This window comes from Strongylocentrotus purpuratus, unplaced genomic scaffold (assembly GCF_000002235.5).
Source record: "Strongylocentrotus purpuratus isolate Spur 01 unplaced genomic scaffold, Spur_5.0 spur5_scaffold_2, whole genome shotgun sequence".
Lineage (NCBI taxonomy): Eukaryota > Metazoa > Echinodermata > Echinoidea > Camarodonta > Strongylocentrotidae > Strongylocentrotus > Strongylocentrotus purpuratus.
The window spans coordinates 19053888-19080614 of record NW_022145605.1 but is presented as its reverse complement, the minus strand read 5'-3'; the positions used below and the strand labels follow the sequence as shown (position 1 = coordinate 19080614).

The window sequence follows — 26727 nt, the reverse complement described above, 5'->3', positions numbered from 1 at the left end:
TTTTCATTTCCCTTCCTTCTCTCTCTTTTTTTTTAGCGGGGGCGGGGGGAGGCAACAGCCTGGGAGGCAAGACCATTTCGTACTCCCCCCCCCGATCTCCTTCTTCCCCCTTTTCTTATCTTCTTCATCTTCTTTCTTTCCCTTTCTCTGCTCTTTCCCTTTCCCTTCTTTTCCTTCTCTCTCTCTCTCTCTCTCTCTCTCCTCTCTCTCTCTCTCTCTCTCTCTCTCTCTCTCTCTTTTGCGGAAAGGGGGGGGGGGGGCAAGGCCCGCTCACCCCCGCTGGATCCGCGCCTGTATCTACATTATATCTACTAACGTTAGACCCTAAAAATGGATCTAAAAGATTGATTGACCTGGTCTCAGTGACGGGTAAACTTTTTTTTTCTCACTTACTAGGTCTATAACCATGAAAACCGTCTAATTTTACTTTAGATTTTCAAACAGTAACAGTTACGACCTAAATTAGGCCTAAGGCCAAGGGCTGTACTCTACATTTTAATAACAAATTTAACGTTAACGTTAGACTTAACTTAAACTGTTGTTTCTCTGTGATACAAGTGGGATGGGAACACTTTTTTTTTCAACAGCAAAAAAAAAAAATCTTTCCCCCCTTTTTTTTTTTCTTTTTTTTTCCCCCTGGATCCGCCACTGATCACGGGGATAAAGTATACAGCTATGTAACAAGTAAATTTCTAAGAGGGAAAATGCCGACTTAAATAAATGATAATGATTAAATACCAAGGAATTCAGGAGTTTCATGGTTACCAATTCAATGTAAATTTGTATTAAAATAAGAGCCCCCGTCAGCACTAAAAGAGCCCCCGTGAGAAGGCTCAGGGGGCTCTTTGGGGGGGGGGGGGAAGAGCCCCCGTGGACAAAAAATTAATTTGAGCCCTGATTATTAGAGAAAGAAGATGATTCGTTGTTCCATTCTCGACTCTAAATCCTTGTCTGAATTCAGTTTTCCTCCTCCCGCGCGTAGCGCGTAAGCTTCTGACGCTTCATTAAATTATTAGAGAAAGAAGATGATTCATTGTCCCATTCTCGATTCTTAATCCTTGTTCGAATTCATTTTCCCCCTTCCGCGCGAGGCGCGGAAGCTTAGACCTTTCATAGTTTAATGAAATTATTAGAGAAAGAAAATAATTCGTTGTTCCATTCCCGACTCTTAATCTTTCTCTGAATTCAGTTTCCCCCTCCAGCGCAAAGCGCAGAAGCTTAATGTTTCATTAAATTATTAGAGAAAGAAGATGATTTGTTGTACCGTTTTAGACTTGTCAAAAATGTTTTTTTGTCTGCCCCTTTTTTTCGTCCTATGTCCTCTTACTGCCCCTACCGCCCCTAGCTACGCATGCTTTAAAGGGAAAATGAAACAAACATGATTGTGATAGCATACAATAAGGTCAGTAGAAATGAAAGGGGAAAAAAAGATCTATTTATACAACAACCATGAAATAATCGCAACCGGGAGCGTCATATCTTAGTTTTGTGTTATCGGGCGAGGGCCGGGGCGTAGCGACCAAGCGAGATTTTGCAATGTAGAATGCTGAAATTATGCATTCTAGAAAATCCTTTAGTCCAATATGTACGTTCTTTCCGCTACATGTATATTTCTTTCTAGCTAAATATCTAAATTTCCGGGGGGACGTGTCCCTCTATCGGGCCCAGGATCGCCGCCGCTGTCCATTATCACTACCAACATGAGTTCAAATATAAGCACAAGCGAGTTGGTATGAGCTGAATCCAAATGAAGGGCAAAATAAGAGTTGTGAAGCGGCCCTACCGTTAATTTAAAATTTGACTGTTTAGTATATAGCTTCTATTTGAAAGACATCCAAAATATTGTGCCCTTTTTAATTTTTTTCAAAAAGCAGGGGCTGTTTGTAACGTTTAACTTTGAATCCGTGGCTCGAGATTTTATGCGGCCGGCCCGGCCCCCTCTATTCAATAACGTTTTCCAAGCCTTCTGGAATGACCCCAAATCTCCCGATTACAGTTTTTCCCTAATATTCGTCGTTACTGTCACTTAGCGCCATTTCCTTGTCTTTCCCCCTTTCTCACCCGACTTTTTTCTTCCCCTTCCCACCTTCCCCCTCCCCCCCCCCCCCCCCCACTCAGTGTTATCTAGGGTACGCGCATGTATGTTCCCTCTCTTAGTTTAAAAGCACCCCTTTATCTTCGGTGTGTAAAGTCAGAGCGGGCCGGATTTGTGTGTATTACGGGCCGGACTTTGTTGCGTGAAAAGTAACCCTTTATCGGAAATTTTGGGAACACAAAATCGGTCCCTCCGACCCCGGAGTGGGAGTGAGGTGGGGGGGGGGGGGGGTATCTTCTTCTTTTTTCTTTCTCTCTCTCTTCTTTCTTTTCTCTTCTCTTTTCTTTTCTCTTCTCTTTTCTTTTCTCTTCTCCTTTTTTTCTTCTCTTCTCCTTTCTTTTTTTTCTCTTTTTTTTGCGCCGCCAATAGGGGGGGGGGGGGGGGCCGCGGCCGTTTCGGCCCCCCTGGATCCGCCACTGGACATAGTACCTTTAAAAGTATGAAATATAAATTCATTATTCGTAAATAATGATAAAGTGATGATATCAGTATGTGAGGTGTTAGGGGTGGCGGTTTATAATCATGCCATGAACATTATTGATAAGGTATGAAAGTGTGAAATAGAATATATCGGGAGATCTTAAACACAATAAAGAAATATTTTTGATATCTTATGATAGACTTGGTGTTTGAAATCTAATGTTTTTTTTAATGACATTTTAAATAGTGACATAGTTTCAATATACATTCGATTGAAAGAAAACCTATACATATATTAGGCCAATAGGCCTAATATAAAGGCTTATTGCGAAAATGTTTTCCTTTTAGTGAATTCTTGTGTACATTTGCATTGACGCCTGACCCGCTGTCCGTTTCACTATCTTTTATCTGTCATTCACATTTGTAATAGGTAACTCTGTTTGATAAACATGTTTTCACAGTGTCATTTATATTTGCATCCTTTGAAATATTTTTGAATATATATATATATTTTTAAAGTTTTTTTTTAATGGGGGTACTATTTTTACCTTTATAATAATTCATTGAGTAGTGGGATCATGGTTGGCTACTACAGCTTGAGAGGGTCTATGTCCCCATTTTCTATCCGTGTCGCCATGTTGCCTATCGCATTGCGGTAGTGATATGCATCATTGGGTATATTTAATGTTTAAACTTGTTTTTATTGTTTATAATCATAATTCTTCCTCAGTAACGGGTATGACGTGAAATGAAATATTTGGCAATTATATAGCCTTCAAAAACGTGCATCCCTTCAGTAATCCATTTAAATGTCTACGGTACCAATTTAAAGCATGGACTATTGTGGTGTATGAAAGCCTATAAAGTTTTTGTGAAGGAAAACATGAGGTGTAATCATTGTAATCTTTGAACTATCATTTTACTCTAACGACTCAAAGCAGAACGACTAGAAAATAACACGGTAGATCGGGATGGATAGGGTATGGATGGATAGTGCAGGGGCACACTGCCCCCACTTTTTCAAGTACCCCAAAAGTGCCTCTTTTTACATAGGAAAAGTGCCCCTTTTACTTTGACAAGAGCCCCTATTAAATTTGTTAATTGCCCCTTCCCCCTTCCCACCTCTGATAAGTGCCCCTTTTATTTTGACACGTACCTCTTTTCCTTTGACAAGTTCCCATTTTCCTTTGCAATAAGTATCCATTTTCCGTTCTCATAAGTGCCTATTAAAATCTTAAGTAAGTTCCCCCTTTCGGGTAGGAGAATCACCCTTTTCACTTTTGATAAGCCCCCCCCCCCCCTTCACCTCTGATAATTGCACTATTAAAATCTGAGAGGTTCCCCTTTTGATTTGACAAGTTCCCCTTTTCCTTTGTAAAAAGTGCCCCTTCCCATTTTAATAACTAAACCATTTTAACTCGTATAAGCGGCCCTGATATTTTTACATGTGCCCACTTTCCTTTTTAACAAGTGCCCCTTTCCCTTATGATAAATGTCCTCATTTAAAAAAGAGCCCCTTTCCCTTTTCATCTATTAAAATAGTTCCTTTTCATTCTCATATGTGCCCCTTTTCATCTCTTGTTAATTACCCTATTCAATTCTGAGAGATACTCGTTTTATTTCTCAAGTGCCCCTTCCCCTCCTGATAAGTGCTTTTTCATCTCTCATAAATGCCCCCTTTATTTTAAGACATCCCCCTTTTCGTTTCTATTGAATAAATGCTCTTTTTCGTTTTTATAAGTGTCCCTTCCCCCTCTCATAATTACCCCTTTTCATCTTTGATAAATGCCCCGTTTATTTTAACATGTGCCTCTTTTTCTTTTTAATAAGAGCCACTTCCCCCTTCTCATAAAAGCCCCCTTTCACCTTTGATAAATGCCCCTATTCTTTCAACAAATGAAAATTTCCCTTTATCATTAGTGCCCCTTCTTCATTCTCATAAGTGCCTCTTTTCATGTGTGGTCAGTGCCCCTTTACAGATGCGATAAGTGCCCCTTTTCACCTCTGATAAATGCTCCTATCAAAATCTGAAGGGTGCCTCTTTTCCGTCGACAAATGCCCATTTCCCATTCTCATAAAATCTCTTTTCATCCCTGGTGCGTGCCTCTTTTTTTAGGTGTGAGAAGTGCCCCATTTTCACCTCTGATAATTAGCCTTTGTACTGTGACACGTACTGCTTTCCTTGTCCCTCATCATTAAACGTGCCCCTAATTTCAAACGACCAAGAGCAATTTCCCCGAAAGCTCGCTCGCTACGCTCGCTTGTAGTTAAAGTTGTTATAATCATGCAACTTATCAAAGGTCTTTTCATTCTTCCGTTATGAGAATGTGCTTATAACCCCATCAGGATTGGGTTTTTCCTCTTTATAAGATGTAATTTTTCGCACTGCGACCTTACAAATCTTAAAGATTTTCCTCGCTCGCAAATGAATTTTCAGACCATCACACCCAACTGCAAAGTATGATGCTTAAGCAATATCTTATATTTATGATGTATAAAGAAAAACAAATATTGAAATCATTCCTGATAATGTAATCACAATATAGGGGTATACCAAAGTCTAAAAATTGTATATTTTCGCTTTGAGATTTCCCTTTGAAGGCGCCCTTTTTTTCTCCAGAAAGTGGCCTTTTTTGTTGGTGCCCCCCCCACACTTTGGAAGTCGTCCCGCCGCCTCTGGAATGAGGGGCCTGGGATATAAGGGTCTTTGGTAATGCGTTGTTATAAAAGTGAGCATAACGTATTATTGAAAGAAATGATTATTGCGGTGACCTTACTGATTCAAGTCAAGAGAGGGAGACAGTTTGCTAGCCAAGCAGATCAATCATGCAGCCAAATACCATGTACACAATGAAGCACTGACATTGACCCGAATTGTAGATGCATGCACGCGGGAAAAGCAAAAAAACACAAATCAAAACAATGTTCAAACCGTGACAGAAACTGAACACCGTGTAGGCGGAATATAATGAGTGAGTGAGCGAAACAGAAAAAGAGAGAGACAGACAGAGAGAGAGAGAGAGAGAGAGGGGAGGAGGGGAGAGAGAGAGAGAGAGAGAGAGAGATGGAGAGAGAGAGAGAGAGAGAGAGTGGGAAAGAGAGAGAGAGAGAGGGAGGGAGGGAGAGAGGAGGGAGAGAGGGAGAGAGAGAGGAGAGAGAGAGAGAGGAGAGAGAGAGAGAGAGAGAGAGAGAGAGAGAGAGACTAGAGACGGAAAGGGTGAGGTAAAGTTCGATGATTACTCATCATAGGTAGTTATCCAGATGTCATTAACACTGCATTTCATTGTGTTAACTCTCGTTGGCTTGCACTACTATTATTATAGGAAAAAGTATAAAACTACCACAAAGACATACCGGCAATGCTTTAAGCACAGTTTCACACGCTATCAGAGACGTCATAATTATATTCCATTTTTATATAATCAATAATTTATGCTTGGCGGCTCTTTGGTTTCCATGGCAAAAACCGGTTGCTATAAACTTTGTACATGACTGTGTACATAATAAAGAGTAGCTTGCTTATTCAATGTTCAGTCATGAATAAATTCAACTAAGGCCATGCAGGCGTCATATTCATACGAGAGTAAGGATTCGTTAGGGGGGGGGGGGAGAAAAGAAGGACTTTCAGAAGAGAATAAAGGAGAGGAGAAAAAGAAAAAAAGATATTAATGATAATAATAATTATAACAATAATGATCATACAATAATAACAATAAGAAGGTGGAAATGAGAAGAAGACAGTATAGGAGAAGGAGGAAAGTAGAAGATGGAGGTGACGGAGAAAAAGAAGAAGAGAGAGATAGAGATATAGAAAGAGTAAGGCAGAAAGAGATAGAGAGAGAGAGAGAGAGGGAGGGAGAGACTAGAGAGAGAGAGAGAGAGAGCATATAGACCTACTAAGACCATGGAGAGAGACAGAAAGAGGGGGGAGAGAGAAAGAGAGAGAGAGAGAGGACGAGAGAGAGATAGAGAGGCAGAAAGAGAGAGATATAGAGAGAGAGAGAGAGAGAGAGAGGGAGAGAGAGAGGAGAGAGGGAGAGAGAGAGAGAGCATACTAGTGGCTGGAAGTAGCTTCTTGCTTGATGTCCGCTAACACGGTCATTAATCTCTATCTCACCTAACATCCCATTTACCCATTAGAGAGATCCTTTAGTAATACCAGGGATATAAGGGGCACGCGCTCATGCTTGCTGGTGGTATACATGCCCACAAAAAAGCCTGCAAAAAAAAGCAATCAAAAACTGGGTGCTGTACACCTTTAAAGAGGTAGTCAAACCTATTAAAATTAGCTTTGAAAGCAGGGGGGAAATGTGAGAAAAGGATCGGCGGATGTTTGATGGCAATGCAAATAATTATGCACAAAGAAAATTATGAATCTCTAAATTCGAACGTTAACTGTAAGTCTTTGACGTACGTCTTCACTTGTCGGAATTTTTTTTTTTCATTGTTATCATATCATAAACCTCTGTCTGTTAGCTAGAATATAATTTGTGTCATGTTTTTACACACGCCTCTTTAAAAATAATAAGAAGCCGTCAACGACAGTGGATATGAGAATTCCATGGAATTTTCAGTACAATGCAAAACACCGTCAGAAAAAATTACGTCAGGCGTCACGTTTCGTTTGATAGATTTCAATTTACCACCCCCTGCCAAAAGAAAACAAGGAAAGAAAGACGAACAAAATAAAACGGCAACAACAAATTAATAAAGAGATATCTATGTCATTCTATATCGGACTTTCTCCGGTTTGTTTCTCTCATTTTTTTGCTTTTGATATAAAACAAATTTTTATTCAGGGTGGGCTACTTGTCTTACCCTTTAAAGAATAAGAAAAGGTTGAGTTTTGGACAAACGATTAGGTCTACACTGTCTGAAAGAAACTGTCTGGAAGGAATTTGGAAAAGCTGGTTGTTCATAACAAAATTAATATGAATTTATAGGCCTAAAGTTTGATTTATTCTTGTGCTATCCGAAACCTATTAAGCATTGATTGATTGATTGATTGATTTTTATTTCGCTTCCGAGACAGTAATTCTATAGGTTTGTTTTTCATTTCCTGTAACTTAAGAATATCGTATTACAAGACTTTGAAAAGAAAAAAAGAAGAAGGTATTTCTATGCTAATTTTATGTTATATCATTACGTTTATAATTTTAACTTTATTGTTGAGAATCATTGTTTATGTGGGAAATGAAATAAATTCGCTCTGCATAGAGCGACTACTATAGAGTCTACTCCTGAATGTAGGCTACATGAATGCTGCGAGGCTGGTATCATCGAAAGTTAAGAAATTGACTGATTGTTGCTAAAAGTCACATGTACTGTATACATAATTATGTGATACTTGTTGGACAAAATTTGGACTACAAGTTTGGTCCGAACTTTTTCCGTTTTGTTTTCCTCATAATTTTTCAAATAATTTAGGGTATTTGAAGAGCAATCTTTTTCATGAGTCATTATTTTCTTCTTTTCTTCCAAACTAACATATTTCTCACCCTTTCACTTTGGCCTTACCAGACTTCAACCTTCCCCTTCAACAATAGTCCACACAATACAAACGACATCTGGGGAAGGGAAAATAATTATGCGGGTCAATTAGTTTGCAAGCACAAACCAGACGTTGTGCGTATAGCATGCACTGTCGATGTCTGCGCTTTGAGACTACCGAGGGCCTACTGTGCTGGCATAGGCTGCGCCTAGTCTAGTCTTTTATAGCTGTGATCTGATCATGATGATCTGTATAGTTACTCCGGAGACCGACGTGACAGCTTTTACTAGAGCTAGGACCTGATCATGGACCTACTACAAATTATATGATCAACGCTTTAGGAATTGCAGTAAAAAACGTGTTAATAAGTCTGAGCCCGCAAAATCTTTTGTGTGGGCTTTAGTTTTATACGTCAGTCACGCTACTTCACCGACTACAGTTACTGTATTCACCGAATGTTTCTTGGCCATTCACCTTATATACCAGCACTTGTGCAGCAGCACTAACTCGGATGGCGTGATGTCTCAAAAATAGGCAAACTACAGTTCGCTTTAATTAGCAAAAGGCGAGACGAAAGAGCAAATGGGAACAGGCCTACATGAATGTGTTAGCAAGGAAAGATCTCATTACAAAAACAAATACGTTTCCTTTAGTGATAACTCAACGTCCTTACTAGATCTTTTGTCCTTAGTTTAAATAGGGATTAGCAATCTTCAGTTCAGTGTACCGTGTGAATCAAACTTCAAAGTACATTGATAAGTGCTCGCACCCAAACTTCTTATTATCACAATTAGATAAAACGTGACTGAGATCGTCGAGGAAGTTTGTGTTTTGCTTGTTTAAGCTTGAGCTACAGTTGAATTGTCTCCATCATAAGACATTATCACCATTGCGGTCGAGTGATTATGTAGTTGAGTGAGTGCACGAGTACGGTCACTCTTGCCCCAAAAGTGAGTTATATAGGCTAGGCATCCACGGTGTCTCCGGCGAGCTGCAGGAAACAGTCATTGAGGCACGCACGCCTCCATCTCTATCTCTCTCCCTTTCTCTCTGCAAATCACTTTAATTTATCACAAGCATAAAGCTACATGTTATAAGAATGGAGGAGCAAGTTGTGAACATGGATGTGCCTCTGTATTACCCATCTTTATGGACCCTTGGTGTGGCGGGCTGGGTAGTCTGGCCAGGTTTATACTTCGTTTTTTGGTCGTATTTCTCGAAGAAGTACCCGCCGTATCTTGCATGTGGAACGTCTATGAGGTAAGGATTGTGTGTGTGATTCCCGTTTCCCAACCCTTTCATGATATGAATGTATGAATGTACATGTGTTGTATGTATGACAGCGCGCTGTGTGAAGCTTTTCGTGCTTCTGTAAATGCCATCCGTCTTCATAGCTTCTACGTTTCTCGTCGTGTACATAAAATGACTGAGCCGAAATGCAATCAAATGTGCCACTGCGAGAAGTAGAAGTAATCGCTTCATGTTAGCCTTGTAATTCTGGTTTATTGACATTATTAGAGGTACGCGTCGATCAGTTTTCAGATGGGGGACAGGATGGTTATAAATTATTTGAAGCGCACTCACTGAATGATATAGGGGCATCCATTTTTGGAGGGGGCGGGGCAAGCATGCATGTGTGCACCCGCCGAATACAAAGAGGTGATCATATTCATTTCAATCATAATTGGGGGGGGGGGGGGGTACCCTCAATGACGCCCCCGAAATTAATGAAGCCCAGCTCTATTTCAATGGATAAATGCCATCGATTTTATCATAATATATGTACACGTTTGTGCTACCTTTTAATGGTATTATATGCTTCACTTGTATACTGATGATTCAAGACCTGTTTTATTGTCCATCAGAAATCTGCTTTCGATTGTTTTAACATGCAGTGTAAGGGTAATACAAAACATGACATGGCTTCTTGAAGCCCAGTAGGATGTAACACTGTGTTCATGTATATTATTATGAGTAGGCCTACACACCCCTCCGGCTTTCTCGGCAGACGGATTATTACATTACAATAGAATAATGATATTGATGTAGTATAAGTTATAATAACTTGATGATGCCACACGTACGGCAGCTATGTCAGCAACAGGCTTTACAGCCGGGCAGAGGCTGTAGATCGAGTATTACAAGGTTACAGACATGGATGAACACAGCCCATGCATGAGTTCAATATTTCTTCCAGGAATTAAATTTGGGCGTAAATTCGCTTTGGGTATCCCTAATTGCATCTACGAAATGCACCAAGAAAATAATGAACCAACAGAAAAGAGGCAACAGTTACATTAGTGGAACATGATATGATTATTTTTTTTGCCTGGAAATGTAATGTTTTCTTTATCTTTTGTAAACAATGTTCGTATAACGTAAGGAAATAACCTATGCAATGTTCAGCTCCGGCAATTTTCCTGGAAATATGAACAATGCTAAAGGAAATGAGAGAATAATGGCTGCGTACACAGCCGTACAGTATGCAGCTTGAAACAAAGTTTCCCATCAATGTCCTTTCTTTTTGGGATTATTTTGAGGATGTATAGTCCGGTGTGTGTATTTAGCCCCCTAGCACAGTAGCAACGCTGCTGGAGATCAGAGGCGATATGATAATTTTCTGTAAACCCACGCGGTCCAAACGTGCCATAAATTAAGGAAGTGGGAAAAAAGGGCTAAGTACTCTACACATCCACCTCATTCTGTACCAAATAGAGGGAAGTTAAAGGGAAACTATACACCGAAAACAATTGATTTTTGAAAAGACGCGAGGTAAAGATAAGTTGGAAAGAATCGGGCAAATGATAAGAAAATCATGACCCCCCCCCCCCATCAATATAGTTACATTATTTATATAGAAATAGTCATATATACAGTCATCTACAAAATATGTAGGCCTATATTGGTACACTATAGATATAGTTAGATATTATAGCATAGTTAAAAATTTAAAATCATAGTTACTGTCATATTATTTTGATTGATTTCATGCGTTCAAAACAAATTCAAAGTACAAAAATTCAGTTACAGTTGTAGTTATTGATACAGTTATGGTTATAGTAATATAGATATTCTTTATAGGCCTAGATAAAATAGTTGAATAGTCAGATGATGCCAAAGGTATGCCGTCATACCAGCCACTACATGTATATGCAATTGTACTCTAGTTATTACTCATTAGTTTGTGAAAACGATTATTAGTCGATCATTAGGGTCTCCGGGTAGAAACACCCCTGAATTTGACATAATTCAGTGGCACAACGGGGGACCAGCCGTTGAGGAGGAAAAAGGCTTCGGGGGGGGGGGGGGGGGGGGGGGGGGGGGGGGGGGGGTGATGCACTGGTTTTACGTAGTTGGTGAATGAAATGCGACTTTACAAACCCACCAATTATTGTGGTGCGGGAGGGGCCTTAAAATATCATCTTTTTCCCACTCTCCCTTTTTTCCTCCTTTTTCTTTCCTTTTTGGTGCAGTTTCATGGGGAGACGTTCCCCCGTGCCCCACATAGCCACACCACCGAATACACTATGTAAACTGATTGTTTAGAGATACTACGTAATTGTGGGGATGCGGAGATGTATTTCAATGTATATGTTTGCAAAATAATGTTTAAGGTCAGGCAATTTGATCCTATATTGTTCTTCCATTATGGCATGTCCTCAGTTAACACAATGCTCCCGTGACTAGACAATACAATTTCAACGCTCAAGGTCTAAAATAGAACAAATATGAGGGTGCTACTTCTGGTATTTTAAAAACAGATGCTGACCTTAAATTTAAAAAAAAAAGTAATGATGATTGTTAGACTGTTGTTAACAACAAGTGAATTATCGTTGTCATATTACTCTTCTCCGTCTCACGCTCCATCATCGCTCCTCTCTCTCTCCTCCCCCTCTCCCTCCACCCTCTCTCTCTCTTCTTCTTTCTCCCTCCCTCCTTCCTCTCTCTATTTCTCCTCCCCCTAGCTTTCTCCTCCTCCCCCTCTCTCCCATATCTCTCGCATTCTATCTCTTTCTTTATTCCCTCTCTCCCTCTCATTCTCACTCTCCTTTTTTTCTTTGCCATATGTAATTTTCTATTTTCTTTCCATGACATTCCTCCTCTCACTTTCTCTCCACTTCGACTCCCCCCCCCCCCCCTCTCTCTCTCTCTCACTTTCTGACACACAAAACGACTAAAATAGTTATCCACATGCAGGCATTGCTTTTTAGTGGACCCCTCTGTATCCAACATGTATTCCTTAATTTGTGTAAATGATTATAATTGAGTTAAGTTTTGTTGGAAACAGCAATAAAGTTAAAATTGAAAATATTTTAACATATAATATATATATATATTTTTACTTTTTTTGAAACTTCACAATTCAATTATAATCATTTACAAAAATTAGGAATACATATTGGAAACGGAGGGGTCCACTAGAAAGCAATGCCTGTATGTACAATGTGGACCTCTCAAACAATAGTTGGGAATAATAAGTAATTAAATCAACAAATTCGTAACTACATCAAGGAACTAGAAATAGGAAAACAGGGGATGCCAACAGAGACGAAAACGAAACAATAGAGTGCTTTAAATGACAAAGATAGGAGAACACGGTCACGATATAAAAAGTAAACAGTCCCCAAAAAGAATTGTGAGATCGGAGGTACAGAAAATAATACAAAAGGATGAGCCTGCAATGCATGTAGGTTTGAGAAGAGAAGAAAATAAGGAAGAAGATTTGTGCATTAGATGTATGAATGTATGTATTTAAATATATTCGATTGCTGGACAGGATTTATTTATTGGTAGACAAAACGATGGAAATATTATTTAGATTTTTTTTTAATGAGGAGAAAGTGACCAAAATGCACCAATTACGCGATTCCTTCAGCTTTATAGTGATCTCACCATCAAAGCATTCATGCCAATCTTAATGTTTGTCATGTTTTGTTCAAATGAGACTTAAAGTATTCACAATAAAGCATTAATTTTGTACGATTTTAATTTTTTGTGGGCAGCGGACGTACATCATGTACAGGGTTCGGCAAACTTTTTACCGTCTAACCTTATTTAAAGACGTTCTCGCATTATCTGTATCAGTTCACTGTATCCCACTGAAGTTGGAGCATGATGTTAGACGGTATGAAAAACCTGAAAGCGAGCCTACATCACAATCAGCCGATATGTGTGATATCGGGTCAGGTCAAATCGTTTATCATGATATGTGTGCATACGATGATTAAGGGCGAGGAACCATTCTAGAATAGATTGCTTTGATTTGATTTGATTGGAGTCGAGTTTACTTCTATATCATCTTTCTTAACATACATATTCATACGCATTAATGTGATATAAATACATAGTCCCCATATACACATACACAGTATATAAATACCAGAAATGATGATCCTATACATACACGAAGAAAGTTGTTCTACAATTATTTGCCCCTAGGGCTTTGTCGATCAATAAATTTATATAATTGTGTGCATATAATTATAATGTATACATACATTAACGGTAAATAAGATACACCCGGCCTTAGTGCATAATTTATATGGATTAGTTGAGCATGATAGATAAGAGAAGGATAACGACATAAGCGTGAAGCTTACTGTGCTTGCAGCCCTCAGTATAATTATGTGAGGGGGCACATTGTTCTGGAATTTACACTGTATGAGATCATTCATGGAAGTAGGTCCATGATGAGAACCAGTAAAATGAACTTCATCTTGCGGTACGGGTGGTGGTGGTGGTGGTGGTGGTGGTGGTGGTGGTGGTGGAGGGGGAGGGGGGCAGGGGTTGCCGACCCTCGTTGCAACCGGCGATCAATGCCCCTGCTCTAAATTCACGAGCAGTTGGGTGAAATTGATTAGTCGATATGAATGTGTATACATTAACTGAGGCAATGAGTCAAGAGTATTATTTCCTACCCGACTTCCATTCTCTTTGTCTGTATCCTAGCAACGCCCTCTTTCTCTGTCTCCCCATCTGCCCCCTCGTTCCATTTTCACTGTCTCTATCCTCATATGTGTCTGTTTGTCTTTTATTCTCTCCCCTTCTCCCTATTTAGTTCTTTCTAGTAGTCTCCATTGTTAGGAATTTTCGGTTTCTTTGTCTCTCTGTCTCTCTTTCTCTATCTATTTGTGCATGGACCTACTACTCGTACATGTAGTAGGTCCGTGATCTATGTCTCTGTCTTTCTCTCTCTGTCTCTCTCGCTCTCCCAATTCTCTCGAAATACAATATTGTCTATAGACTCGGATAACATAGCAGCTGCTCTTTTATTCATTAATAACACCGGAATGCTGATCCAAGTGGTAGATAAAGGGTGGAGGGCATGGGGCATTGCCCCCCCTCTCTCTCTCTCTCTCTCTCTTCTCTTCTTTTCTCTTCTCTCTCTTTCTCTTTCTTTCTTTCTCTCTCTCTCTCTCTCTCTCTTGTCTCTCTCTTCTAGCTCTCTTTCTCTCTCTCCCTCTCTCTCTCATCTCTTTCCGCCAAATCAATTCGGCATACCTTACGTACATATTATTAATTAAGAACAAATGAGTGTGCTCCTGCACTAATTTCAGGCGCATACAGATTACAGGCACTTGACATTTTTTGTACTTGTACCCCCCCCCTTCCCCCCTTCCCCCTTCCCCCTTCCCCCATGCCACCACGTGTATTGATTGCATATCACCAGATTACAGTACGGTGATGGTCAGTGCCATGGCCAAGGTTCAAATCCAAGCTACAGTATATGGAACTCCCGTCATCTTGGCACAACACTAAATCAACGTTCTTTTTTGTAAGCGAGAATTACGAGAATCCTTTGTGCATAAATTTGCCAGCGCATAATATGTCATGTACCATGATTGTATGTACTGTATCTACTGGTATAGGCCTACTTCCATGCGCCATTGTATAGGGAAGGAATGCTCCCCGGTGAGAAGAGATGGCGCACACACCGCGTGAAAGCCAGAGCCATTTATGCCCACAGTTTGGCAAACGGAAACTTGGTATCAGTTGAAATATAATAGCATTTATTGTTTAGAGCTTGCCTATAACAAAACAACATTCGCCACATTGTGCCCGAATAGACCCGTGTTCCCTCAGGTGTAAATAACATTTCGATAATGGTAGGCGCCTTGGCGACACCGAAACTCCAAAGCAAATATTATGATAGTCTCACAAAATAATACGTCATTCACATACATCTATAAACTATATAATGTGGAGTATGTATTCACCGTCAACATCATGAACTGTTGCTGGTTAAATGCAAATAGGCAAGAGGCCTAGATATTCTCGGAAATTGCAGTTCAGAATCTATGTTTACGCTGCTGCTAAATGTTATAACACATCCCCTTCTCTAAAGATAGGCCCCTGTCTTGAAATAACAAACATGGAAACAATATTGAAAAATGAAAGGAAAAAAAAGTGATTTCATGTGTCGCTTCCCTCGCTCTACTTGAATTATCTATAGCCAGCGAAGGCTTTCTACTCCCTAAACCGTTTTCCATGCCATGGCAAGGCAATGCATTTATAGTCTATCCTTTGTTTAAAGGTATAGACCGGTAGTTGTAAAATTGCGGTTCAAGGGTTTTGGGTTAAAAATATCCATTCAATAATGTTTAAATATTGCCTTCAGAGGTTTAGATGGCAATACTTCAACCTAAATTCGCAACAACAACAAAAGCAGAAATATATGCCCAAATGTTCAATGTTGAGGTGCATTCGCGATATCTATCCAGACAGGATCGATATGATAATTTACCAATATATCAATGGTTTCCCAGCAAAATGTCATCATGTATTGGTCAATTCGTCCTTGTTTTCACGAAGTGACGGTAGTGAGGAAAATCGTAACGCAAAGTGAATGCAATTTTTTTTCACTACCGTCACTTCGTGAAAACAGCGACGAATTCTTTCACATGATTGGTAATAAGAGCTTCCATTTCATTTTTTGAGAGTGGGGCATTTTGAGAGTGGGGCATTTCCCAAACTGGTCTTTAACTTTTAGATGCATGCGCAAATGGAGGAAGTGAGCCTATTGAGGACGGGGAAGAAGAGGATGGAGACGAAGGGGAGAAAGAAGGAGAGAAGAAGAGGAGGAGGAGAAGCAGATTAAAGCTTGGAATAAGGGAAGGAAAATATTAATGAAGGAGGAAGATGAGAAGAAGGAAGCAGGAAAAACTTGAAGGCAAGAGAAAATAAACAGAAGAAGAAAAGGAGAGAGATCGGAAAGGGGAAAAAGAAAGGGGAAGGAGAAATGAGGATGAATAAAGAAATCATAAGTTTTAGGGAAGGTCAAAAGGGAGAAAAGGAGAACTAAAGATAAGGAAAACGGCAAGAAGAAAAAGATGTAGAAGAAGAAAAAGGAGGAGATGGAGCGGAAGGAGAAGAAGATGCAAAAGGATGATCAAATAATCTCCTCTGAGAGTTTAAGACAAGAGAAGAAGATGAAGAACAAGTAAAACGGGGGAGGATAAGAAGAGAAGGAAAAAAAGCTTATTGCAGAAGAAAGAGAAGCAATCAAATAAATATTGAAAAAACGATTAAAATGAAATGTAGAAAAATATAGATAATCATTATGAAACAAATTAGGTACGACGAAGGAAAGGTAAAACATTTATGAAGAATATTTCCACTAATATAACATTATGAAGAAAAAAAATAGATACGTTAGTCAAAATAACTAATGAGGTATCGATTACCAATGTTGCCTTGAAGAAATAGGCCATTTTCGTAAATTAACCAAATTTAATGCACAAGTCTTTGTGAAGTGCCTCAATACAAACTATATTTCAAAAGTCAGAATGCAAACTGCATAAAGCGTTGATAGGTCAAGCCATAATTTTTGCGGCTACCTATAGGAACAACTAATGTATGCAGTTCGGATTATGTCTATTGAAATACTATTATTCTTGTCAGGTGAATGAAATGATTTGTATTGAGGCACTTCACAAAGACTTATGCATTAAATTTGGTTACATTACGGAAATGGCCTATTGAATTGAATTTATTAATTCATTATTGATAATGAATTAGAATGAACCGCAAGGGAGTGTGTAGCCTAAAATTTGATAAGAATAAACTTTAAGAATGAACCGCAAAGAAGTGTGTACCCTAAAATTTGATAAGAATAAACTTATTCCTATCCAAATACATTTATCCTACATCTCACCTTCACCTTGTTATGTTGTACAATGCGACATGTCAGGGGTTATCTGAGTCATTGTTCTGCAATCGCACGACTACTGCTGAAACAGAAAAGGCGTAGAAAGAAAAGGCTTGCTGTGTTTCAAAGGCGTATCAAGGTCATTGGGAGTACGAATGAACAATGATAAACACCAAACTTTTTGTCAGAAATATGTATCCAATATGTGATGAATTGAATTGATGGCGCTGCAGTTCTTACGACAGTATGTCTGGTTGGTCGGTTGGATGTTTTTATTTTCTGTATAAAGATATACAAAAAAAAATATTCACAATTCAATAACTAACAAGACTGATGAATTGCTCTATTCAGAGCCGTAGACACATGTATAAAATATTATGGGCTTCGTTTTATGCCTCCGCCACACAAGTGAGTACCGGAGGCATTATGTTTTCGGGTTGTACGTCCGTCCGTCCGTCCGTCCTTCTGTAATTTCTTGTGAACGCGATAACTTTAGAACGAATCGAGGTATCATAGTTTAAACTTGGTGAGAGTATGTATGACCGTGGTGAGATTACCTGATTAAATTTTGGGGGTCAAGAGGTCAAAGGCCACAGGTCACGGGTCAATTTAAATGTGCTGAGAAAAAAAATTATGTAAAATATCTTGTAACACGATCATAGTTAAACTTGGTGAGAGTATGAATGACCATACGAAGATTGCTTGATCATAATATTTTGGGTCAAGATGTTAACGGCTAAAGGTCACGGGGCAATTTAAATGTGCTGAAATATCTTGTGAACCACGCGCTTGAGAGAACGAATCATGCTATCGTAGTAAAACTTGGTAAGAGTATGTATGACCATGTGAAGAGGGTTATTATCATCCCTAAGCACTTCTACCCGTAAAAGTTCATCGAAATTAGGGCGCGTCTGCAAATGAGGGTTTTTACCTTTAATCCGATAATTGAAAAATACTGATTACGTTGCAGGCATGCTTAATTATTTTCGACAGCGAGGAATTGATTTTTTTCTAGTTCATGAATATGATGCAAAATGTTACCAATATAATGCGTACGCAATATCGTATCCCCACCCCATCTCTGTAAATAATGATGACCAGATGACTGTTATTATGCTTACTTACAAAAGGAAAATCGTCATTGATAAATCTTTTAAAATATTGGCAATGTCATACTTATTCATTGTTGGCTGTTTTTTCTCCCCATAATGTATTGTGACAAGCCGTCATCCAGGGCGGTGTAGCAAGTGGGGGGGGGGGGGGGGGGGGGGGGGGGGGGGGCGATACCGATTTGGCCCTTTACACTAGTCTAGCACTTGATATTCTGGCGCTAGAACTGCCCCATTAGTGGCGTAGCGCGTGTATAGCCATTCTAGGGGCACTGGCACATTGGGGGGGGGGGGCGGGGAGGCAAGGGGCCCATGTCGCATGATTATAAAAATATGGATTAACAAAGCGGTCCTTTTCTGCTCCCCCGCCCTATTTGATTTGAGGGGGTGTGGGGGGGGGGGGGGGGTAAGACAGGACTAGAGTGCCCCGTGAGATCCCATCCCAAACCACCTGTATCTACACCCATGCACTTTCAAAGCAACAATCATGTGATGTTTTCAGGTTGAAACCTATTTGTTATCATAGCATAGGAAGATAATTTATGGCAACCGCAATCGAGGGTTTGTTCCATCAACAGTTGTTTTAACACTCTGTGCAGGCCCTGGATGGTATTTTGTTTCGCTTGATTTATCAAATAACGGACGCAAATAATGTTAGCAAATAATGTACTCCAGACACATACTAAATGATGTGGGTATTATTATCATTAAAACGTGTACATGATTATGTTGGCTGTAAGTAAATACAGATCTGTTACAGATCCTATATGAAACTAACTATGTTATTATATTATTACTACTGTAACTGCTACTTCTATTAGTTCTAGTGGATACCTACATGTTATTTCCGCTACTGTATAGTTCTATACATTTGGAGCTATGACGAATAATTGATTTTAAAGATAACCTGGGTCGACACTGTTTTCATCTCTATGAATAAAGAATCAGTTATGTTTTCTCTGATATTAATATATGTGTCTACGCTATCTTAGACATTCCCAAGCATGCCAAGTGCTTTTCATAACGCATTCAGAAATAAAGACAATTTTTTGTTATATTCTTTTCAAACATAACACGATACTTGTTTGCCGGAAGCAAAGAGGTCGTAACAAATCATATATAATGCGGCTATAGGGCTTTACATAACGCATTCAGCAAAAAAGACAAATAGTTTTTATATTCTTTTCAAACATGACACGATACTTGTTTGCTTCAAGCAACGAGGTCGTAACACTACCACAGATCATAATATGCGGGCGTGTCTGACACTGTCTTGGTCAACGAATAAACGCAATGTCGTCCACACAGTTTAATGGCTACCAGTAGAAATATGAACTCCACTTAGTGATGATTTTCCATTATCTTTATAGAAAGGGCCAACTATGCATAGAGTGTGCTTTATCGTACGACATTGGCGCTGTCGTAAAATACTGTAGCCGTTAAAATTCAAGAATGTCTCATTTCTTTCCGGACAACTTTAAGTACACGATAAATACGTGTAATATTATTCAGATAATAAAGCGTCTCATTTATGTTCCTGTATGTTAATGGTACCTGTACAATCAAAATTATTGTGCTTATAATTTTGCAGACGATGACAAAGTTCTTAACCCCTTCAAATATCAAAAATGTGGTTCTATATTCGTCTCAGATAAAATTAAGTTTCTACATGTATGTCAGCGTATAATCTTCCTGTTCACGCCCAACTGAATTATCTTTAAATACTTGTCGACATTAGCTAAATTATTTTTGATCAGCTACTAATCAATAACTTTAACTGTTGAATACGTTTCTAAACTTTATATGAACAATAGCATTGATGTATGAATTAAAAAGGAAATTAGATCACTTTAGTATTCTGATGATTTTAAAAAAAAATATAATGTGATTATTTGATTACTTTGTAAATACAGACAATATCAGCCTTGAGCTGCATGCCGTGTTATGTTTAATAAACCAATGCAGTTTTTCTTCTTTGGTATACTCCTCAACGTCCCGTTAGGAACCAAACGAGTTCAGTTCAATACAAAACATATACCTTCATTGGAAGAATGAATACAAAAAATCAATATGCCATCATAAATATTATAATTCAGTCAATAGATTGAGTCCAATATCACCGTTTGTCAGGCTGCCCCAAAACACTCATATCTGAAATTAGGTTGCGGGTCACCGAGTAGATGTTTATTCAAGACATTATCACCGATCTAATGGAAACAACCAGAATGACATCTTGACATGTATTGCCGCTCTCGATCTCTTGTTCAAATTTACAATATTTGTTACCAGTGATTGTGACATGTATTACCGCTCTCGACCTCTTGTTCAAATTTACAAATGTTTTTACCAGTAAATGTAACGATTTTAATCACTGAATTTTCATTTTTTGATCTCTTGTTTCCCAGATTAGTCTCCGTTGTCCATGCAGTTTTTCAGTTTATCTTGGCATCTATTATCATGTCAAGGACGTACAAGGATGTCTTCTTTGCTGAGTAAGTTTTCGATTTCTTTTTAACGAAATGATAATAGGCTTTTTAGAGAGAGAGAAGCAAGTAAAATTTACTTGGATGAAAGAAAACATGATTTTGATTATTTTTGTACTGATAATTTGTAATAATTTTGTAATGATAATTGCCCGGATTGTAATAATATGATTGATTTCAAGGTCTAATTATTTAAACATATTTGTGGTTTACACCCAGTAAAATTGATCGATCTGTAATTGAAAAACAAGTCAGAAGAAATCTTGATGATTAAAATTTCTCCCAGGAAGCATTACATTTATAAAAGTGAATTTATCTGTCGAAATTGTGCTTTCTTTGTTATCGTTCTGCCCGTCAAATTTTGAATTTACTTTGCGTCATCGGCGTCATACCCTCATACATTTCAGGCGTCCCATGCTACCCTTTTTTCTTCATCTCAAATTGCAAATGTAAATTCATTTCTGTCCGTTATAAAAAAAAAAACGTCAAGTTTTCATTGTTCTAAAATGCATATCATTGGTTCGCTCGCTACACCCCAGTCATAAGAACATAATTATGATCTTAATATGGAATACTGTTACACTTCTTTCCCCCGTGCCCTGGCAGAAAAGCGGTTTTCCCTCATAATAATTAAATAATTCCCCACCCCCCCCCCCCCCCCTCTAGCTGACAAAAAATGTGGCTACGCCGTCGTGCGTTGTGTTATTTGAAATGACGTTCTTTAAAAGTTATGAAAGGCCAAACAAATAAAATGAAACGAATCAAAGGAAAACGATTTCTATAGCATTAATTTGTATATTGTCCTTTTTCCCTTCATTTTCTTTTTCTTGTATCTTTGCAGTTGTTCGTTATTAGATCAGCTCACTGTTTTCGCTATTGCATACTGGGTTTACGATGTGGTGATTATGTACAAGTCGTACTGCCTGGAGAATAGGTTGATGAATACACCGTTTTTAACAACGTTCGTACCATTCTTGGGGATAATCCTTTGATCATTATCCACCACGTCGCAGTCCTTGCAGGAAGTGTACCCCTTTCCTTGGTAAGTATGATAGTGAAGATGATGATAATGATGATGATGATGATGATGATGATGTTGATGATGATAATCATAATAATAATAATGATGATGATGATAATCATCATGATAATAAGAATGATGATGAAAATGATGATGATGATGAATCGATGATGATGATGATGATGATAATCAATAATAATGATGATGATGATGAAATTAATGATGATGATGATGATGATGATGGTGATGAAGATGATGATGATGATAATCATCATGATAATAAGAATGATGAAATCTTCCAAAATCGGATCAAAGTCGGAACTATATAGTATAGTGTGCGGTAGGTTTGAGATAATATTAGGAATAATAATATTGTTCAGATGTGTTTTCCGATGTTTGAGTTCAAATGTAAAGATATCAGATCCACATTTAATGGATATCAATGGAACGTTAATGATATATGCGGGCAAGCGACCTAATCCTTATGGCCACATGGTGTTCATACCCCTATGCTCTGACATCGGAGGGGATATAGTAAGTAACGCTGCCGTCCGTCCTTCCTTCCGTGCGTCCATTCGTCCGTAACAAATTTGGTTTCCGATGATAACTTCAGTAACGTTTGACGGATTTTAATGAAATTTGATGGTATGACGGTATATGATATCGAAATACAGGCTAAGTTTAATTTTGGAGTACGTAGGTCAAAGGTCAAAGGTCATAGCTCATTAAATATGCGAAAACATACAAATCTGGTTTCCTATCGATAACTTAAGTAATGTTTGACGGATTTTAAAGAAATCTGATGCGAAGGTTCATGGTATCAAAACACAGCCTAAGTTAGATTTTGGAGTATGTAGGTCAAAGGTCATAGCTCATTAAATATGCGAATCTGGTTTCCGATCCATTACTTTAGTATTGTTTAACGGATTTAAATGACATTTGATATGAAGGTCCATGGTATCAAAACACAGCCTAATGTAGGTCAAAGGTCATAGCTCATTAAATATGCGAATCTGGTTTGCATTCGATAACTTGAGTAATGTTTGACAAATTTTAATGAAATTTAATATGAAGGTTCATGGTATCAAAATACATGTACAGCCTAAGTTTGATTTCTGAGTATGTAGGTCAAAGGTGAAAGGTATTAGCTCATTAAATATGCAAAAAAACCTAGTGATTATGTGAAAATGTGGTTAACTTCCTTGCCTAGTAATATAATAGTATAGTCCAATGGAGGTAACTTGTTCTGACATACATGTATATAGGCCATTTGTATCCTGCGAGGGGATGCTACGCTTTGCGTTGACTTGTTAATTTTTTGCATTATACATTTCGTCCTGATTTATATGTTTCTCTTGTTTTCTCTCCTCCACAGCATTACCGGTTCGGTAAAGCTGCCTTCATGATTGCGAGTGTGCATTTTACCGAATTAAGCGCCCCGTTTCTCTGTATTAGAAAGATTTTTATAAGGGTAAGTAAAACGAATACAGGGCCCTGTTTCATCAAACTTGTTATCAATAACAAGTTACAATAACTGTTATAAGCCACTGAAATCGTGGCATTTGATTGGCTGAGAGCAAAATTGTTTTGGAAATTTAGCATTTGATATTGGTAACACGTTTTATGAAACAGGGCCCGGATGAACTAAGTATCTTGATTAATTTGATTAGTCACTGACTTGGTTGATAGATTTTTGTCAGTGTCACTCTTGAAATGCTATGCAGTGGCGACATAAATGATAATATACAGCATATTTCCCCTTTAGATTAATGTGATTAATAATTGGAGTAACGCTTTCTTATTTGATATGAGATGAGTTTCGTTCCCTATTTATTATAATTATTTGGTTATTTGATTGTTTTTTCTTACTTTTTTTTTTTTTTTTTTTTTTTGGGGGGGGGGGGGGGGGTTGGGGCGTTGCAAGCTTTCCTTTAGGTCAGTCACCCCTGCCGAGCGTGAAATATTTTATGCATACCTAATATGGAGCCGGAAGTTCCTGAAATGATGTAGGATGTACGTGCTGGATATACTTCCTTTATATGTTCTGTAGAATTGCAATGTAACGAGGGACTTCAGTAATCTTGAGGGGGTGCCAAATTGGCCATCCCTCCATAACACTTCTCTTCCCTAAGTCTTATCATAGGTCATTGCAGACTTCCATGTTTTGTTTTTAAATTTTACCCCCTCCCCCCCCCCCCCCCCATTCTGACATCCCTTGATCTGGGTCCTATGAAAATTACCCCCTGGGCAACCCCCCCCCCCCTCCTCTGGCCAATTACCAGTGGGACAATTACCACCCCCCCCCCCCCCTGGACAATTACCCCTAAAAATCACTTGTTATTTGGGTGGACTTCCCCTTTAATAAACAGGGGGGGGGGGGGGGAATTTTCTTGGGGTTAATGTCCTTGGGAGGTAATTTTTCCAGGGGGTAATCGTTATAATACGCCTCCTCTGTAATGTATCTTTAAAGAATATGTTCTGTCCGAGGCAAAGATATGTGATAATGGTATACCCAGCCAGGACAAACAAGGAAGACTACCGGTAACATTACAGGTAGTAAGTGTAGTAGTTAATGTCCGGTGTGTAGGATTTCGTTTTCTAAACCAAATGGATTTGTGATTTCAAGGCAATAGACCACTCTATGTCCCCCCTCCCCCCCCCCCCCCCTCAAGGCTATATATACTGACAGATACAGGAGGCTCTGACACGTCAAAAGTTTGATTAACTTTACCGCTTATCGATTGATTAATACAGGCATGAAAGATCATTTCCGGGGTAAAAAAAGAATTTTAGGATTCTTTTTCTTCTATTGCATCTACCCCTCCACCAGCCCCACCCCTCAACCAGCCCCACCCTCCACCATCCCCACCCCTCCACCAGCCCCACCGCTCCACCAGCCCCGCCCCTTCACCAGCCCCGCCCCTCCACCAGCCCCGCCCCTCCACCAGCCCCACCCCCTCCACCAGCCCCACCCAAAGGAAACCATGGAGGGCAGATGGGATCCCCCCAAATTATACCCCACACCCACCTTTCTGGTGATCCTTAATCCGCCCCTGCTATCTCACTCATCCCATTAATCTTTGTGTAACGCTCCGTTTTTCTTTCTCCGCAGCACGGCTACACCGACAACCTTATATACAGGATCAACACCGCCCTCGCAATTGTAACCTTCTTCTTAGCTCGCATCATCCTCTTTCCCTCCATATACCTCATCTATGCCTACACGTACAATCAGACTCTGTGGGAGGTCGCGACCTCCATGTACTTTGGCTGTCACTTTGTCATGTTTACCGTGACGGTGTTGCAGATGTCGTGGTTTGTCATTTTCATAAGGACAGTCCTCAAAGACCGCTCGTCCAACTCTTTCCTGGACAGCCACCGGAACGCCAACGGGCACAAGATCAAGAGGGAACAGAACGGATACCAGAATGGACACGACGTCGGGCACCCAAAGACGGCGAAGAAATCCGAATAGCCAGTGTTACTAGTACCGGTACTTACTATATTTAAGCGGTCATAATTAAGAGAGGGATGTCCGAGTTACATCGTAAAACCGATTCGAAACCGACTGTTCCTTGACTGTGATATTTGTTTTCTTGGTATACTGTCGGTCTCGATGGTATGACTGGGGTATTTAATGCCACAGTCACACTGACAAATACCGATACGTGACTGGCAACAGACCGAACAAAAAAATTACATTGCTCTGAATGGCCAATATTTGTGCATTATCTATCCTATCTAGGTGTGACTGGGATACTTTTTGTGTAAACCAAACAATATACTAATGATTAAGCAATCATACATTAAAAAAAAGTATAATATTGGCTGTTTTTATCAGTGATATCTCTGAGGTTGAAGTGTATGAAGCACCATCTTCTGAGATTTTGATCACTTCAAATGTTGAAATAAGTGTCATTTTGAAGTTTCAACTCATAGAACTGTGTACGCCATTGGACAATCACGTCCTGGACGTCATTGAAGATGAATGTTCAATGCAAATGTCGTTTTATGAATATGTATATTTACTTGTATGCATTATACGACACGAGAATTCTAAGATAATACCCATGCAGTCACATCACCGAGACTGACACCAGATCGAACAAACGTGCATTAAAGCCCCTCTGCACTAGTTTGGCCAGGGAGGATTAGACCTCCGTGCAAGGTCACCGACCGTTGTTATCTCATGAAATCAGCTCTCAATTAATATAAGAAAAAGGGGATAAAAAATTATCAGCTTTAGAGTCGAGCAAGTGTCGGTTTGATGGTATGACTGAAAGCACAAGACATTGCAGCACGTCTTAAAATACCGATCTGTGATTGGTTGAAATGTGATCATCACATGATTAATGCAATGACGTACTGCATATACACCCACATTATAGAACATAGAGATTTTGTTCTCTCAAATCCAAAGGGTGCTATTGAGTCTAGTGACTATCCCGATCATGAGGTCGTTGGAGTACATGTAGGTCTATGAATTCCTTGATCTGGCGCTGCTCAGTGGCTGCCGGGCTCACGATCAATTGGGAAAAAAAGAATTTTCATTTTCGATTTAATAAAATTTGGAGTGGACTTTAAAGGAGTATTATTATATGATATGACAATACAAATACACAATACAAATTTAAAGATTTAAGTTGAGGTCTTGTTGATCTAAAGGTTCGCGGTTCGAGTCCCACCGCGGCACTATTAATGTCCTTTGGTAAGACATTAATCTTCATTTGCCACTCTCCACCCAGGTGTAATAAATGGCCACAAGGTAGGAATTTATTCCTTGAAAACTTTTAGCGCCTAAAGGCAGCTGGATTAAAGCCAGGGTAGTAATACTACTACGTGCACAATATAAATGGAGGTACTATTATTATTACTTATACACAACTAGGCCCTACATGATAATGGGAGAACGTGGTTGTTTCCTTATCGTCTCTTTTTTGACAACTTTTAACACCTAAAG

At 39.1% G+C, this 26727-nt stretch overlaps 1 non-coding gene across 2 annotated transcripts; it reads left to right on the top strand.

Moving 5' to 3' along the window:
• Positions 1-8134: 8134 nt before the first annotated feature.
• Positions 8135-25895, top strand: LOC752894. 2 transcript variants are annotated; one of them, XR_004065232.1, is made up of 5 exons: positions 8135-9266; positions 20669-20755; positions 21588-21788; positions 23143-23238; positions 24880-25895. It is a non-coding gene; the product is annotated as an uncharacterized LOC752894 (transcript). The 2 variants fall into 2 exon arrangements; XR_004065233.1 differs by lacking the exon at positions 8135-9266 and adding an exon at positions 20485-20503.
• The last annotated feature ends 832 nt before the right edge of the window (positions 25896-26727 follow it).